A 19,782-nucleotide genomic window follows, 5' to 3' on the forward strand; every position below is an offset into this window, starting at 1 on the left:
TCTAAGGAGTGGAAAGAAACAGAACAAATACTTTTTGTACATGTAATATGTTGCAGGCATAGTGCTAGTCTCGTAATCATCTATGAAATCAAATATATGGTTATGAGAAGATCAGTGATAGCAGAGTAATCAGGAAAACAACAAACAAAATGTTTTGTGGAAGAAATAACTCTGAAGCTGGACCTTAAAGGAGAGGTTAAACTGAAGTGTGTGGGGATTTTGCCAGTGGCCCTGTGGATAAAAATCCACCCGCCAGTGCAGAGGTCATGGGTTCCATCCCTGGTCCTGCTGCAGAGCAGCTAAGCCCGAGCATGACAACTACTGAGCCCGGGCTCTAAAGCAGCCACAACTACTGAAGCCCGCGTGCTCTAGGGCCCACAAACCACAACTACTGAGCTTGCACGCTGCAACTACTGAAGTCCGTGCAGCCAGAGCCCCTGTTCCCCAAGAGAAGCCACTGTAATGAGAAGTCCGTGCATCCCAACAAAGAGTAGTCCCCCACTCGCTGCAACTAGAGAAAGCCTTTGCACAGCAACAAAGACCCAGCACAACCAAAAAGAAAACAAGATTAAATGCTTGGTTGAAGAAGTAAAGGACTGTGAGTGACGGAATCCTTACTGAAGACACATGAGAAAGAGCAAGGCTTTCTCTGACTGGAGTGTCATTTTGTGTATGGAGCTACACAATGTTGAATAGCCATTCATAAACTCTCACCCCTGCAGTTCAACCTAATCCCTCTAGAGCTGTTGCAAAGCTGACTCTCTTTAACCTATTAAAACAACATTGGCTAGTAAAAACTGAGATTTCATGTGAGAAAGAGAGAAGCCAAGCTTTATATCTGTGGTCACACACACATTGATTCCTGGCATCTTTTGACCTTAATATTATACCCTACTGCCCCATCAGATAGTCACTTGCCCACTAAAATTGGTTTATATGAGTACTAAAATACTTGGTCATAGGCTGAATTGAATGAGCATGAGTTGTGTTTAGGTAAATTCTCTATCTACTTCCTGCATGTCTGGTACAGATCTGCTATTGTCAATATAGAAAGAGCAGGGTATATTGTCTTGTATTTTTCATTTGTATAATCCCAGCACACACAAAAAATTACCTAATTTGGACTGGATAAAATGAACTATGACAGTGAAGAGATTTGCCTAATCAGAGACTGTTGTAAAGTAAAAGGATAAAAGATCGGACAGTTGACAAAATTATGAAAGATTTTGGGAAATAGGTGGAGTAGCTTATACTCAAAGTGCCTGTGGTCTTGGACCAGAAGAGCTATATAATCAAAATTGTTTAATGTGGAATAGTGTAATAGCAGATTACAAGATTGACAGCCAGGAGCCATGGGGGAAAACTAATGACTTTTTAGGAATTGGATGAAGAAGTACAACAATAACAAGACACCTCCTAGATAAGAGGTCAAAACATAAGAAAATCCAGAAGTCATAGACAGCAACCTGACAGATAAAATCAATGTAATAGATATGTTCTCCAAGATTGAGAACTAGAAGGGGAGAACCCAGAACTAGTAACTAAGCCTTGGAGGATGCTCACAGCTAGTCAAACAGGCAGGAAGAAAAGAAAGTTTGACATTGTGTAGAAATCAAAAAGAAAGGAATGATTCCTTGAGGGTGGAAGTAGTTAAGCATACCAAAAGGTATAGGGAGTTTAAAAGCCACGGGAATTACTAATAAGGAATTAGTAATACTAATTACTAATACTTTATGCCCTTTGAGGAAGCTATGTTTCAGGCTAGAGATGGGATTGGAATGTAGATTGCTAAAGGTTGAATGAGGGAGCAGGTGGAGAAAATATGGAGGTCATGTACATTTATTGCAATGATTAATTTTGTCAATTTGTTTAAGCTATGATGCCCAATCTTTTGGTCAAATACTAAGTGCTGCTGTGAAGGTATTTTCAGATGTAATTAATGCTTAAATTAGGAGACTTTGTGTAAAGCAGATTACCCTGCTTAATGTGAGTGAGCCTCATCCAATCAGGCAAAGGCCGTAAGAAGGACCTCCTGTCACCCTTCAGACTCAAGATCAATCTCCAGTCTCCCTTCAGACTGGAGACTGCATCATGAATTCTTCCCTGTTACTCCAGCCTGCCAATCTACTCTACAGATTTTAGATTTGCCAAATGTCCCTCCCACACACCCACTCAATCATGTGAGCCACTTTCTTAAAATAAGAACCTATACCTACATCCTATTGGTTCTGTTACTCTGGCAAACCCTAACTAATATAGACAATATCATTCATTTTAGGAATATTAAAGTGAAAAAATATGAGAAACAGCAGTAGAGAAGAAATCAACATATTGTCATTTCTGAAGTGTAGAAGACAAATTTGAGAGCAAGATAATTTCCAGTTGCACCTTGCAACTTTCCCTGCTGCCCAGACACCCTGCAACAATTGAGGACCAAAACTGACTTCATGCAGTGAAGTCAGATTAACCCCAAAGCTTCCTAAGACGATGACGATATCCAGATATCAATCCAGGCTAAAGCAATGGACTGCTCTCACCACAAGGCTTCTGTGGCTACTTCTTTAGACAAAATGTACACTCCCTGTCATGTTTCACTCCCTGTCATTGCCAAAGTGTAGCATCATCTACTTATGTACTAAATTTCTATATCCTCCTCTCCATGTCCTCAGTGCTTTCTTTCGCCTTGTGCCAACTTCACATTGCACACCTGTGAATCATGTCCAGGTCCAGTGTCCTTGCTACACAGTCCTGTGCATCTTATACTTTCCTTAATAGCTATTATACTATGTTTTCATCGCTATTTACTTGTATGTATCTCATGTGTTTGTTCTCAGTCATTCAGTCATGCCCGACTCTTCACAACCCCATGGACTGTATCCTGCCAGGATCCTCTGTCCATGCATTTCCTAGGCAAGAATACTGGAGCAGGTTGCCATTTCCTCCTCTAGGGGGTCTTCCTGACCCAGAGATAAAACCCATGTCTCCTGCTTCTCCTGTATTGACAGGTGGATTCTTTACCACTGAGCTTACCTGGGAAGCCATACAAGACTTTAAATTCTGTGAGACCAGAGGGAGTGTTTAGAACTACTTTACAAGCACTCAACAGATGTTTATGATAGAATAAATAAATGAATGAGTAAAGTCTTAATACAACAGTCAATACTCATCAGTAAATTTCTAACAGGAAGCATAAAGTGTACTAGAATCAGGAAAACTCTAGGAGAGTTTACTTACAAAAAGATGAATTACAATGTGTAGACAGAGCATGAGGAACTTATGATGGGACAATGAAGGAATCTAGGACTCTTAAGGGAAGATTTATGGCCACCCTTAGGCCCAGAGCAATAAAGTTAACAGAAGGAGCTTACTAAAACCTGGAAAGAAAGCAACCCAGAGGCAGAACAGATCAAATTATGTATAGTAAAGATCACTAAACAATGGGAATAGCCAGTCCAAGACTACTTTCCAGAGAGGGAACCAGAGGAATAAATATCTTGATCTCTCTCTCTCCATTCCCTCTGCTATATTCTTGGGGTTTTTCATTGACTGGAGTCAAAGCCAGAAGGCATAAGAATGTCTAGTTATAGTTCATACAACTCAAGTCATGAGGTAGAGAGCAACAGAGAAAAGATCAGATAATGGAGTTAGAAGGAAACCAGATATCCCTCTGGCCCATTATTTACAACTGATATCTGGTCTTCCCAACTATGTCTTCTAGTGTTCAGTGTGGTAAATAAAATCTTCCAAACATGTTTCCTCATTTTTTTTTTTTGCTAGAAATATCTTTGCCTCCCTCCACATTTAGAAAACCTTAATTTTTCTAGATGTGGGTCAAAAATATTCTTTCCAGTATATTCTCCAATTCCGTTGCTGCTGCTAAGTCGCTTCAGTCATGTCCGACTCTGTGCGACCCCATGGACGGCAGCCCACCAGGCTCCCCCGTCCCTGGGATTCTCCAGGCAAGAACACTGGAGTGGGTTGCCATTTCCTTCTCCAAGGCATGAAAGTGAAAAGTGAAAGGGAAGTCGCTCAATTGTGTCCAACTCTTAGCAACCCCATGGACTGCAGCCCACCAGGCTCCTCCATCCATGGGATTTTCCAGGCAAGAGTACTGGAGTGGGGTGCCATTGCCTTCTCCTGTTATGTAATTATATGCAGATGATGCTGTAGTATTTTTCTTATATTCATTGAGTCGCTATAGTAGTAGTAACAGTGCAAGTAGTCATAGTAGTTAACCACTTGTTGAGGAGGTATTATGTACTGGGCATTGTTTTTCTGTTTGTTTTTTGTGGATTTTTTTTTTTAGCTTTACAAATACGTGTGCTAACTCTCAGTTGTGTCCAGCTCTTTGCAACCCTATGGGCTGTAGCCCACCAGGCTTCTCTGTCCATGGGATTTCCCAGGCAAGAATACTGGAGTGGGTTGCCATTTCCTTCACTCTCTACATATATACATACATTGTATTAGTCAACTTCGGCTGTCATAACAAAATATCACAGACTGGCTGGCTTTAATAACATTTATTCCTGTACAGTTCTGGAGACCAGAAGTTCAGTATGAAAGTGCCAGCAGGATTAGCTACTGGTAAGACCTCTCATCCTGGCTTGTCAATGACTGTCTTCTCACATACTCTCACATGCTCTTTCCTTTGTGTTCATACAGAAGAAGAGTTCTGATGTCTTCCTCTTTATATAAGGACACCAGTTATATTAGATTAGGGCTTCATCCTTACTACCTCAAAGGCTTTATCTTCAAATGCAGTTACATTGGATATTAGAGCATCAACATATAAATGTTGGGGGTACCTAATTCATTCCATAACATCCATAATCTCATTTATTATTTACAACAACTTGTGAGATACCTTCAGAATTTACAGATAAGGGAACTGAAGATTGGAATTTACATACATTAGTTTTTATAGATAAAAATGATAGAATCAGAATTTAAATCCCAATCTGTCTTATTCCAAAACCTATGCTTTTTAACTACTCCCTGCTATGACCATGAGTTGTGTTGCCTTTCACTAGGTCCCCACGTGGAAGGGGCCATGTCCTACTCATTTTTAAACTCCAGCACCTTATGTAATGTCTGCTCCATGATATACATTCCATAAATGTTCCTAGAATTAAATATGAATGATACAGAGAAAACAAACAAAAAAGGGCTTATGGTTTCAAACCACATTTATCAACCATAAATAATAGAAAAATACAAAATATAAAACAAAGGAAAAGCAAGAAAAAGGTAAGTATAAGAAACAGTCATTTCTTTTCCTCGACATGCAGTAGGTTTACTTTCATCTCCTTCTCTCAGTTGGGTTCTAGTTAATATTTCTTTTCAACTCACTGTTTTGCTGAGAGCCAAGAGATCAGATTTTTTTTTTTTTTTTTTTGGTTTGAAACAGCCAGTTTCGTTTTCTTGGAACAGTCTCCTCCTGAAGCAAAAACCTCTGTTTTGGAGCAAAGCCTCCCTCCTGGGGTTCTCTGTTCTGCCAGTGCTGAATTCCTTTGAGTTTCTCTCTGGAGCAGGTGTGGAGCCAGTAGCTCTCCCTTCTTTTGAACCACTGAGCAAGTCCTCTCTCATCTTGGTTTCCCCTTGCTGTGCTGGAGGCCTGTTCAGTCACACTCTCTGTTTCAGCTCTTTTCAGTAAACCCCCACCAGCAAAATCCAGTTGAATACACAAGCAGGTTGACTTTTTTAAGATAAGATTATTTTGATACAGCACTAATATCTTGCATAAAAAGTGGTATATCACTTTACTATAAGCCAGTCAACTTCTTCACAAGCAATGCAGACATAAGATCAAAACTTTAATAAGTAGAGAATGAATCCAAAAGATTATACACTGTTAAGATATGGAAAGGATTTCAGGCATCATCACATCAGACGAACTGCCTATCTAATGAAGAATTCCTACTATAATAAATTGAGCGTTAGTTTTCCAGAATGAAACCTTTTGCATTTTGAAAGAAAAGCCTAATTCTGTGTTAGACAGCTCTGCTAATAAAGTTGCCTTAAATTAAACAAATATCTACTTCTCTTGAAATTTTGTTACTCGTTATTTTAAGTCCCTGTGGATGGTGAATGCAGCAATGAAAGTAGAAAATGATTGCTTCTTGGAAGGAAAGTTGTGACAAACTAGACACTGTGTTAAAAAGCAAAGACATCACTTTGTCAACAAAGGTCTTTGTAGTCAAGGCTATGGTCTTTCCAGTAGTCATGTATGGATGTGAGAGCTGTACAATAAAGAAAGCAGAGTGCTGAAGAATTGATGCTTTCCAGCTGTGGCACTGGAGAAGACTCTTGAGAGTCCCTTGGAAAGCAAAGAGATCAAACCAGTTAATTTTAAAGGAAATCAACCGTGAATACTCTTTGAAAGGACTGATGCTGAAGCTGAAGCTTCAGTACTTTGACCACCTGAGGCGAACAGCTGACTCATTAGAAAAGACCCTAATGCTGTGAAAGATTGAGGGAAGAAAGAGAAGAGGTTGGCAGAGGGTGAGAAGGTTGGATAGCATCACCAATTCAATGGACCTGAATTTGGACAAACTCCAGGAGATAGTGAAGGACAGGGAAGCCTGGCATGCGACAGTCCATGATATAGCAAAGAGTCAGACAAGACTTGGTGATTGAACAACAATATTTTAAAAACATGTATGAACTCTATGCTCAATTAACAGGTGCTGTCCTTGGTGCTAGAATTTCTACTCATTTATCTACCAAAACCAATATGCAGTGGTTCAGTTCAGTTCAGTTCAGTCGCTCAGTCATGTCCGACTCTTTGCGACCCCATGAATCACAGCACGCCAGGCCTCCATGTCCATCACCAACTCCCGGAGTTCACTCAGACTCACGTCCATCGAGTCAGTGATGCCATCCAGCCATCTCATCCTCTGTCGTACCCTTCTCCTCCTGCCCCCAATTCCTCCCAGCATCAGAGTCTTTTCCAATGAGTCAACTCTTTGCATGAGGTGGCCAAAGTACTGGAGTTTCAGCTTTAGCATCATTCCTTCCAAAGAAATCCCAGGGCTGATCTCCTTCAGAATGGACTGGTTGGATCTCCTTGCAGTCCAAGGGATTCTCAAGAGTCTTCTCCAACACCACAGTTCAAAAGCATCAATTCTTCGGTGCTCAGCCTTCTTCACAGTCCAACTCTCACATCCATACATGACTACTGGAAAAACCATAGCCTTGACTAGATGAACCTTTGTTGGCAAAGTAATGTCTCTGCTTTTGAATATGCTATCTAGGTTGGTCATAACTTTCCTTCCAAGGAGCAAGCGTCTTTTAATTTCATGGCCGCAGTCACCATCTGCAGTGATTTTGAAGCCCCAAAAATAAAGTCTGACACTGTTTCCACTGTTTCCCCATCTATTTCCCATGAAGTGATGGGACCGGATGCCATGATCTTCGTTTTCTGAATGTTGAGCTTTAAGCCAACTTTTTCACTCTCTTCTTTCACTTTCATCAAGAGGCTTTTGAGTTCCTCTTCACTTTCTGCCATAAGGGTGGTGTCATCTGCATATCTGAGGTTACCGATATTTCTCCCGGCAATCTTGATTCCAGCTTGTGCTTCTTCCAATCCAGCGTTTCTCATGATGTACTCTGCATATAAGTTAAATAAGCAGGGTGACAATATACAGCCTTGACGGACTCCTTTTCCTATTTGGAACCAGTCTGTTGTTCCATGTCCAGTTCTAACTGTTGCTTCCTGACCTGCATACAGATTTCTCAAGAGGCAAGTCAGGTGGCCTGGTATTCCCATCTCTTTCAGAATTTCCCAGTTTATTGTGATCCACACAGTCAAAGGCTTTGGCATAGTCAATAAAGCAGAAATAGATGTTTTTCTGGAACTCTCTTGCTTTTTCCATGATCCAGCGGATGTTGGCAATTTGATCTCTTGTTCCTCTGCCTTTTTTAAAACCAGCTTGAACGTCAGGAAGCTCACGGTTCACGTATTGCTGAAGCCTGGCTTGGAGAATTTTGAGCATTACTTTACTAGCGTGTGAGATGAGTGCAATTGTGTGGTAGTTTGAGCATTCTTTGGCATTGCCTTTCTTTGGGATTGGAATGAAAACTGACCTTTTCCAGTCCTGTGGCCACTGCTGAGTTTTCCAAATTTGCTGGCATATTGAGTGCAGCTCTTTCACAGCATCATCTTCCAGGATTTGAAATAGCTCAACTGGAATTCCATGACGTCCACTAGCTTTGTTCATCGTGATGCTTTCTAAGGCCCACTTGACTTCATATTCCAGGACGTCTGGCTCTAGGTCAGTGATCACATCATCATGATTATCTGGTAGTTTAGTTGCCAACTCATGTCCAACTTGTGTGACCCCTTGGACTATAGCCTGTCAGGCTCCTCTGTCCACGGGAGTCTCCAGGCAAGAATACTGGAGAGGGTTGTTATTTCCTTCTCCAGGCGATCTCCCAACCCAGGAATTGAAACAGGGTCTCCTGCATTGCAGGCAGATTCTTTACCAACTGAGCTATGAAGGAAAACCAGTATGCAGTAACTCCTCCCAATTATCTGTGTTATCAGTTGAGGGGACCGAAAATGAAGCTGAAGTGGAATAAGGTGGAGATCCCATTGGTGAAAACTTGGAATTATTTTCACAAGGTGGAAATAGAAAGCCATGGAATAGTAGATCCAAAAGGCATAGGAGTAGAGAAGACGTGGATATGAATGGCCATGGATATGAATGGATATCAATGCTGGGTGTGAATTGGATGGTATGGACCATATTCAAAAAACAAAATAAAATTCCCCCAAAGTTACAGACAAATTATAAAAGTAGAATGCATATTAGAATGAAAAGCAAAATAAATCTCTACATAATTATAGATCCTTAATAGAAACATTTCATAACTTCTCACCTCTTTTTCACAAGGTAATGGTGTTCTACTTGTTTTATAGAACTAGACCTACAGAATGTCTTTTGTCAGTTCCTCATCTGCTCACAATCCCAACCAGCACATATTATGAATATTGGTAAAACCTCAAACAGGAATAACAGGGTGGACATAGTATATCATACTCCTGACCCTACCAGGATTATCTTTTCCCATGACCATGCAACTTTGTCTGAACTGTTCAATTATCCTCCTCACCCCCTTTCATAATAGAAATAGATACACAAGCAATATTATGATTGCCACCATGGAGGAGTGGTCTTCATAGATAGTAAGTACTTTTTTTTTTTTTTAACAAATTTTCTTTAATTGTCTTTGTTGATTTATTTTTGGCTGTCCTGGGTCTTGGTTGCTGTGTGGGCTTTTCTCTAGTTGTGAAGAGTAGGGGCTACTCCCTAGCTGTGGTGCCTGGGCTCCAGGGTGTGGGTGTTTCAGTAGTTGTGCTACATGGGACCAGCAGCTGTGGCGCCCAGGCTCAGTAGCTGTGGTGCATGGGTTTAGTTGCTCCGCGACTTGTGGGATGTCCCCGGATCAGGGATGGAACTCATGTTCCATCCTACATTGGCAGGTGGATTCTTTACCACTGAGCCACCAGGGAAGCCCGATAGCAAGTACTTTCATCTAATTCCTATCAGGAAAAAAAAAAAAAAATCTAGTGTTTCATCTCCCAACAACATGAAAACATGTTGTAATATTATCTATCTTTACAATTATTATATTCTCTATATTTATCTTATTGTCAATCCTTATCTATTACCTTTCTTAGAAAAAAATCCTCCTAATCCTATTGCACTCATCTAGAACCTCAAGCACAAACCTATTAAAAACATGTATGTTTCTGCATTTATGTTTTACAGTTTTTTCTCCAATGTCTCACTCCCCTGGCATTATCCTCTCAACCTGTTCCATTTGAGCCATTCCAGAACCATTTTCATTGAGAATACAAATGAATACTTCAAATTTTTAATATAAACTTAATTCATTCTAAAGGAAATAAATACTAATCCTATAACATTCAAGAATGTGCCAAAAGGGTCTAAAATGAATTTCCCTCCCTACTTATAACCCTAGCCACAGTTCTCCTCCATAAACTGTTACCTAGTTTTTCAGTGTGCATCTGGAGAAGTAAAATAGACATATACGCATTTTGTTGTTTTACATTTTTTTCTTCAAATGGTAGCATGTACTCCTCTGATCGTTCCATTTTTCACTCATTGTATATTGGACATCTTTCCATATCGACACATGAAACAAAAATTTTTATCCCCTTTCCCTCTTCCGTTGTGTGCCTCTATATTATGTATTTAATTGGTCCCCTCAACCAATTGATCCCCATTAACATTTTGATGTTTTTAATCTTCTGCTATTATAAATGATGCTATAATAATAAACTGTACATATGTCATGCATGTTGCAGTTTGCAGAAGAAATATTTTGAACAGAATTTCTAAGTCAAGGGATATGGGTATTTTTCATCTTTGCTATATGACTATACTATATTGCCCAGCATATAAATCATACTTATTTATATTATTCCCTAACACAGTTATGGGTATAGTGCATTGTCAATCTTTTTAATACTTACCAGTCTAAATATAGTATTCCTCTGCAATTATAATACACCTTTCTCTCATAATGTACAACTATTTACATATTTACGGCCATTTAGATCCCTGTTCTGTGAGTATATACACTGTTTCAATTTTTCTATTTTCATTTTAATAATAATTTGTAGGTATTCTTTATATAATAGAAAAATTGGTTTTTTTGTGATATGAGTTGCAAATTTTTTTCCCAAGTTGGTCTTTATTTTCTTTAATTAAGTCATTTTTAATTTTACAGGGGCAAATGTATTAATCAGTTCTTTTATGATTATGCTTTTTCTGGGTCATACTAAGACATTTCTTCCTTGATAAAAGATTATTTAAAATTCTTTTCTAATAGGTTGTCTTTTACCTTTATGATTTTATTTGTGCCTTCAAATTTTACCCTTTTAGATTTTACTTTGCCACAGGAAATGGCAGCCTCATAATTGTTGTGCAGGCATTGTCACGTCTGTCTCTTTGCAACCCCATGGACTATAGCCCACCAGGTTCTTCTGTCCTCCACCATCTCCTGGAATTTGCTTCTTTGTGGTCCAGTGCTCACATCTGAAGATGACTACTGGAAAAATCATAGCTTTGACTATACAGACCTTTGTTGGAAAAGTGATGTGTCTGCTTTTAATATGCTGTCTAGATTTGTCATGGGTTTCCCAGGTGGCTCAGTGGTAAAGAACCTGCCTGGCAATGAAGGAAATGCAGGTTTCTCATAACTTCCTTCCATGGAAGGGGGCTATCCTGGTAGCTCAGACGGTAGAGTGTCTGCCTGCAATGCGGAAGACCTGGGTTTGATCTCTTGTCGGGAAGATCCCCTGGAGAAGGAAATGGCAACCCACTCCAGTACTCTTGATGGAAAATTCCATGGATGGAGGAGCCTAGTAGGCTACGGGTAATGGGATCGCAAAGAGTTGGACTGGACTAAGCAATTTCACTGGTTGGTTCCTTCCACGGAACAAGCATCTTTTAATTTTGTGACTACAGTCACTGTCTGCAGTGATTTTGGAGCCCAAGAAAATAAAATCTGTCACTGCTTCCACTTTTCCTCTTCTATTTGCCATGAAGTAATGGGACCAGATGCCATGATCTTCATTTTATGAATATTGAGTTCTAAGCCAACTTTTTCACTCTCCTCTTTCACCCTCATTAAGAGGCTCTTTAGTTCCTCTTCACTTTCTGCCTTAGAGTGGCATCATCTGCATATCTGAGGTTGTTGATATTTCTCCCGGCAATCTTGATTCCAGCTTGTGGTTCATCCAGCCCACCATTTCATATGAGGTACTCTGCATATAAGTTAAATAATAAGCAGGGTGACAATATACAGCCTTGTTGTACTCCTTTCCCAATTTTGAACCAGTCAGTTATTACATGTCTGGTTCTAACTGTTGCCTTTGACTCACATACAGGTTTCTCAGGAGGCAGTGAGGTGATCTGGTACACCCATCTCTTGAAGAAATTTCCATAATTTGTTATGATCCATACAGTCAAGGCTTTTGCATAATAAAGCAGAAATAGATGTTTTTTGGGAACTCCCTTGCTTTTCCATGATCCAACACATACTCTCAGTTTGATCTCTAGTTCCTCTGCCTCTTCAAAGTGCAGCTTATACATCTGGAAATTTTTGGTTCACATACTGCTGAAGACTAGCTTGAAAGATCTTGAGCATTACCTTGCTAGCATGTGAAATGAGCACAATTAAGGTAGTTTGAAAATTCTTTGGCATTGCCCATCTGTGGGATACAATATCATTCACTGAATATCTTTCTGTCTTTTCCCCATCAATTTGAAATGGCACTTTTAACATGTATAACATACGTATCTATCTATCTGGATATTCCTTTCAACTAACCATCTATTCACATAGCATCATCACATTGTTTTAATTATTGGAGGTTCATAAAATATTTTGTCGAGAATGATTAGACCTTTCTCATTACTTTTCATTTTCAGAGTATGCTTAGCAACTACATATATATTATTCATACATTATATATATTATTCATCTTTTGATCGCCAGAACATCAGCATCCCGTAGTGTCTTGAAGAAGGCCTCACAATAATTACACCACCTGAGCTCTTGCATGCTCAAAAATGTTTACTCTTTATTTTAGGAAATGGATGCTTCTATGCTATTTTCTAGTGTTAAATATTGCCATGGAGAAGTCTGATTGAATGACTTAGGCCAGATTGCAAACAAAGAGAATGATAGCTATTGACAATCACATATATTTGGGAATACAAACTCTCTGTGGGACTATTTTTTGTTTTGCTTCTGCTGTTAAAATATTTACTCTTATTTCATACTTCCATGAATATTGGTGTATATTAGATATATCATACAATGCCAGATAGCAAATGTTAAGCAATGGGCATTCAAGCATTAAATATTTGACTTTTAAAACAAAACAAAAAATTCCATCCCCTCTGGAATTCTTGCTATTAAATAGAGTGATGGATATAACTTGGGATTTCTGTCACAGATTTCATAAGCAGCCTTTTCTGTGCAGAGAGTCTGCCTTGAACCAAGCTATGCCTTGGCTTTGAATGAGGTAATATTTTTCTTCCACTGAAAATCAGAGATTGTTCAACATTTCTAACATTTATCAATTTTATTTTCTTCTGTAAGTAATATGCATTACTTTATTATGTTTTAGCAAGTCAACAGGTATCTTTGCTTCAATCACTAAAGAGCTTATTTTGTATTTACCATCTTCAAAAAGCATGTATGAATATGAACCTTTGATGCTAATGGATTTACTGTTCTTCTGGACATAACTGTTGAATCCCTAACTAGGATTCTCTAATGAGATGTCAGTCAGTTGTAAAATCTTTAGTGAGACTTCGCTTAATGATATTAGCTAATTTTCCTGAGTATTAAGTATCTGCAGGAGAAGGAAATGGCAACCCATTCCAGCATTCTTGCCTGGGAAATCCCATGGACAGAGGAGCCTGGCGGGCTACAGTTCAGAGTTGCAAAGAGTCAGACACGACTGAGCAACGAAGCACAAGTGTCTGGAATGTACTAAGCCCTGTACACATTTTATAGCTGAATGGTTGAGCACATTTAATTCCAATAACAAAACTAGGGTAGATTTTGTCAATACTCACATTTTATGGAGAAAGAAATTGGGTTCCAGAAAGGTTAAGTAAGTTTCCTAGGGTCACACAGCTAGAGAGGGGACAGAGCCATAGTTTGTATACAGGCATTCTGATTCTAGAACCCACCCACTTTACTGCAATTGTTAACACAGTCACCCAAGTGATGTCTGGGATGACCATGCTCTCAATATGCTATACCTTTCATAGGATCTAAATTTAATACCATTGAGAGAGGGATGTTTTGGCTTATCATTAGGTGCACATATTTTCTAATTCTGGCTCAAGTTAGCAACATTAAAACAATGAAAACATTAAAGCCAGTACAACTGGTTCACTGAAATCAAAACAATTTTTGTTTGTAGTTGTTTGAATTTTTCACTTCTCAATCCACTGTTAGACATAATATGAACATCTCTAGAGAGATTATTAAGGAATAAAAAAAAGGGCACACACACACATCCTGCTTTGAGGATGATACTATAAATCCCAGATCTGTGCAAGGCTCTTCTATGCTTCAGATTATGTCGAAGGCAGGACTCGATGTGTGACCTGATTGTTTCCTTGCTTTGCCTCTCACCTCTGCTCTGCGGGAAACAGTAGTGACAGCATCATTATCACATCCTCATGCATTTCAACTTAGGGCATGCTAAAGTTGCAGTGAGTGCAATTTCTTCTGGAAGAATAAAACTTTTGCCTCTTTTCCAGTAATTTGCAAAAATGAATAAAAGCAAAACAAATCAGAAGGAGAAAAAAAAAAAAAAACAACACTTGAGTGAACTGCTCTGAAAAATACACTCAGACAGAGAAAAGTTTAAAAAAAGACATTGTTATCAGGTGAAAAATAGCACATTTGAATAAATATTTATGTATGTTTTCATAGTTTTCTGGCTTATGATCCTTCATGTACCTTGCAGGCTGTTAAAGAAACAACTATAAATCATAAATAAGGAATGAAATGAGCTCTATGAAAGCCTCTGATTACTCCCTTACTGAAATCCAGCTTAGCAATCATTTCCTTTCCTTCCCAGTATGTTTCTATAAACAATCCAAAACAAACCTATAGCATGTTTAGGATGCATTTAATATTGACGAAAGTAGGACTATGCACAGAACTGGCAAGAAATTAATTCATATTTCCTCTCTAGCAAAAAAAAAAGAAAAGTGTGTTGGGAAAACATATGCCTAATGAGAAACAACATGGAAGAATTTCAAATAACTTGATATAAACAACATATGATGTTTCTGTGGATTATGTACCAACCGGGAAGCTAGTGGACGGAACATTTTACTAATTTTCTTCCTATCCCTGAATCTTGTGTGAACTTAGGCATGTCATTTTACCCTGGTTTCTGTAATGACAAAGGTGATTAAATGAGCATGAGCCAGCCCAGCTGCCGGAATGACAAAAACTAATCTAACAGAAACCAAAATGTGTAGTTTTAGCTGAGAAATGCATTTTGCAAATAATCTGTTAGGGCTACAAAGATTTCACATTGTAATTGGAATCCCTGAAAATAGCACAAAAAAACCTCAAACTTTTCCTTCATCCATATGTATCTGGTCAAAACTGATTTTGTTATTCCTGTTTCTTCTAGGGAATTTGCACCCCTGTATTTCTCCATGTTGGAGAATTTCCTAAACATCTTTGCCCAATGGACATCTGCAACTAATCCTATGGCATCGCATCCATTATGGATATCCATTCTCCAAATTTAATACAAAAAAAAATCAAGTGATCTGTAAATCATAACTCTGGATTATAACTTCATAAAAACTTGATCTAGTATTAATTAAAGATTATATATAATTTTAAGTATGTTCAAAATGCATCAGAAAGCCTGATATTGCAGGATTATCTTCATGCTTCTTATTGTAGAAATATAATTTTAAATAGATTCCAGTTACTGACAAAACTATTTTTAAAGTAACTGGATATTGGTTTTGTTTTTGAAAAAAGGAAGTTGAGGCTTCCCAAGTGAGTTCACAGCAAGGTGGAAACTAATATCTATTTTTCTCAAATGTGTTAGACAAGGCCACCACAAACTATGTTAGGGGCTAAAATTAGCCTTTGTAATAAAGCATAAAGCAATAGTGTTATGTGCTGTCACTGTGTTCCAATATATAATATGTTTTGATGGAATTCAGTAGTTTTTATAAGTTGGAATCATTCAAATAACTCTTCTTTTGTCTTTGTCTATATGCTAAACAGTCAGTATGATAAGGTTAGCACTTTTTAATCAAATGTTTTGGTATAATGTAGGCACAGTCTTCATATAATTATTATGGACAATTGAACATTAGCTATAAAGTATATATGCCATGAGTTTTTCAACTGAATGTAATTCAGATTTATGCATAAGAGTTAATGAATATCTCTGTTACTAAAAACAACTTTAAGGCATGATCAATTGGTCCAAATAACTATACCAACCCAGAAAATTTCGAATCAAAGTGGCAAGCTTAATTTATTGCAGAACACAGGCAAAGAAGAATGCATAGTAAGGAATAATTCCAAAATCCCACATCAAAATAACTGAAATTAAGTTCATCACAGGAGCAACTCTGGGAAAAAATATTACCATTAAAGTTCTCTTTCAAAGAGATTTTCAAAACCAATAAATATACTCATCTGAACTTAGCCTTGGTCTTATCTGGAAATTAAAAAGGCATAATTTTGTACTTCAATTCTCTTCTAGTTAAAATTAGTGCTATTTGATATTGATAGACAATAGGAAACCAACTTATCAGCAAAATCCTGATACACCACAGTTATTGCAAGAGATTTATGAATTTGTATGTCCACCAAGTTTTGTAAGCTAAATAAATCACACACATATATTTATTGCTATTTTTTCAAATATAGATAGTGTTGAGAGTTTGGCTAAGGTAATCCATGGTATCACTGGCTCTGCTTTTATTTTGGTTTAGTAAACTTCAGAGTCCTTAAACTGACACTAGTCCCACGCCCCACCCCAATACGAGCTCATGTACTAGAGAGCAGCCTTCAGAGTCAAACAAATACAGGTTCCTGATATGACTCCCCCAACACTGTTCCCTGACCGCTGATCACTGTTGTTATCAACAGACTTTCATACCTCCCAGCACTTGCATGCCTTATATGCCCCTTAGGTAAGACACCCCCCACCCCTCATGGGGCTTACCAAAACCTAACTCTTTTGGTTTGAATTGACCCATCTAGCATTAGCTGGGAAACCCAAAAGCACTCTACTCACTGACTCTAATGAAACCATAAGCTGCAAGTCCTGCCTTTTTCTCTCTGCACTTTGCCACTGACCTCCCTGCATGGCCTCTGGAGGTGTGCCAAGTACCTCCTTCAGGACCTAGAAGTAATAACCATCTCTATTTCAGTTCCTCATGTGGTCTCTTGTTGAACTTTGGCTCACCATCCAACACCTTGTGCTCCACTTAACAAATGTTAATTTAATAAAGTCATAACAACTAGTCACTATTGTGTTTACTGCTGCTGCTGCTGCTGCTAAGTCGCTTCAGTCGTGTCCGACTCTGTGTGACCCCATAGACGGCAGCCCACCAGGCTCCACCATCCCTGGGATTCTCCAGGCAAGAACACCGGAGTGGGTTGCCATTTCCTTCTCCAATGCATGAAAGTGAAAAATGAAAGTGAAGTCGCTCAGTCGTGTCTGACTCTTAGCGACCCCATGGACTGCAGCCTACCAGGCTCCTCCATCCATGGGATTTTCCAGACAAGAGTACTGGAGTGGGGTGCCAAGCATAAATTCACTAAACATGTATCACAAAGTCAGCACACACACCCCAAATTCCATGGGACTTCCTATATTTCTGTGTAAGTAGGCTTCTCCAATAAAGAGTGGTATGGGTCACCTCAGGGAAAGCTGAGGCAGTTAGGAGCCTAATTGCTATTCCATTCTTCATTTCCCAACCTGCAGTGACCTTCAGTTCAGTTCAGTTCAGTCGCTCAGTCGTGTCTGACTGTGACCCCAAGCAGCACGCCAGGCCTCCCTGTCCATCACCAACTCCTAGAGTTTACCCAAACTCATGTCCATTGAGTCAGTGATGCCATCCAACCATCTCATCCTCTGTAATCCCCTTCTTCTCCAGTGACCTTAGAGACCATGAATTCTAAAGGGTATAATGTAGGAAGATCACTGACCCATACTTGTCTCTATATAAATTATGAAATAAGCACCTCATTGTCGAGGAATGAAGGTTTCAGCTAGTCTGTTACAACAGCTAGCATTAATCCTTCCGATCAGTACTAAGTGAAATAGTGAGTGCGTGCCTGCTCAGTCATGTCCAGCTCTTTGGGACTCCATGGACTGTAGCCCACCAGCTCCTCTGTCCATGGAATTTTCCATGCAGGAATACAGGAGTGGGTTTCCATTTTGTACTCCAGGGGGTCTTCCCAACTCAAAGATCAATCCTTGCATCTCCTGCATTGGCAGGTAGAATCTTTACCACCATGCCACCAGGGAAGCTGGTAAGTGAAATAAGCTAGTCACAAACATCGTATGACTCCACATATGTAAAGTATTTAGAATAGTCGAATTTATAGACACAGAAAGTGACTGACAGGGGCTGGGGGCAGGAGGGAATGGGGAATTGTTTAATGCAATACAGTTTCATTTTGCAAGATGAAAAGAGTTTTGGAGATTGGCTGCATAACAGTGTGAATATACTCACTGTGAGTACCCACTGAGCTGCGCATTTAAAACTAGTTATGCTGTTAAATTTTTTATTAAGTACATTTTATCATAATTAAAAATAAAAATAAGGGAAAATTAAGATGTCAGAGTAAAAATGTACTTCATTTTTGTTAATTAAAAAAAATCTTACAAAAACTAAGCCTCAGTGGCACAGAAGTCCAAGGTGATTCCCTCAAGAGACTTCCAAAAGAGATCTAAACTGTGGGTGTACAACTAGAATAAAAATAAAGCAGCTTTACCTAAAATGACTGCCTAGGTCCATGAGCTGTCTGAAGACAAACAAGCTTCCTAGCCAAATATTCCATTTTTGGACATCACAACATCTTTTAATGAGTTAAAACTCTGAGAAATCCTATAGAGGAGAAAAAAAAGTTTTCAATTTGTGTAAGCCAGCCTTTCTTAATCATTTAGCTAATGATGCGGTTTTTTGCATAATATCTATTATTATCTGAAATGCCTAACTTTCTCCACAACATTCTTTTCAAAATGCTGGAATAGCATCTCCAAAATGACACGTTAAACTATTGTGTTTGCTTACAAAGTGTCTTATTTTTTATACATGTTTATAATTGTGCCTTGAAGAGCTAAGTGCTATCTGTCATAATCAGTCCTAATCCCACATCACAGAAATAAAGCTAAAAGTGGTTCCTGGCAGATAAACACATAAACACACATATAAGTATAACACACATATAAGCATACACACACATGCACAAAGCCGACATATAATTGAGTATTTGCTATGAGCCTGCCACTATGCTAATGCATTACATATTCTTTACCTCATTTAATCAACACAATAGCATTATGATAAAGTGTTATTAATACCAGGATTTTGAAGGGTGAGGAAACTGAGGCTTCAAGAGGTTAAAGAACTTGCCCAGGGTCACACGATTAGCAAAGGGGTATAATCTGGATTTAAACCAGAGCTATGGAATTCTAGCACCAAGCCCTGAGCCACTGTTTTATATTAATCTAAATCTGAGTTTAATTAATCTTTTCTAGAAATCTAAATCTGAGTTTATAAAATGCTTCATTCTACAGTAATAAAACCTCACTGTGAGGGAAGATTAAAAGAAACAACAAACCAAAGAAACAAGTAAAACCCACAGCACCGAAAGAAATATGTGGACTTCCTAAAACTCCCATTTTTAAGATACTTAAAATGGATTTGATAGCCTGTGAGGACATAAAATGGCATGCTGCGATTCATGGGGTCGCAAAGAGTCGGACATGACTGAGCGACTGAACTGAACTGAACTGAGGACCTAAAAGTTGGACAGAAGTTAAGAGTTTTTTGTTTGTTTGTTTAAAAGAGTTCTTGTAACAAATGGCTTGAAATAGCAGAGCACCAGGAGAAAGGCTAGGCTGAGAATTGGAAGACTTGTATTCTAGACCTGATTCTTCCAACATCTAATTGGCCCCTACCTGGCAACATCTGCCAACCTTTTTATGCCTTAGTTTCC

The 19,782-nt window shown here is 38.7% G+C and overlaps 1 long non-coding RNA gene across 2 annotated transcripts in view; it reads right to left on the reverse strand.

Annotated features, from left to right (window-relative positions):
• Window positions 1-13,709, reverse strand: part of LOC133234405 (uncharacterized) — a 392,262-nt gene extending 378,553 nt beyond the window's left edge. For both annotated transcript variants that reach the window (XR_009732129.1, XR_009732128.1), the window contains exon 1: window positions 13,623-13,709. This is a non-coding gene — a long non-coding RNA (uncharacterized LOC133234405). The remainder of the gene's footprint in view (window positions 1-13,622) is intronic.
• Between the last annotated feature and the right edge of the window lie 6,073 nt (window positions 13,710-19,782).

Source organism: Bos javanicus, chromosome 21, assembly GCF_032452875.1.
Source record: "Bos javanicus breed banteng chromosome 21, ARS-OSU_banteng_1.0, whole genome shotgun sequence".
NCBI lineage: Eukaryota > Metazoa > Chordata > Mammalia > Artiodactyla > Bovidae > Bos > Bos javanicus.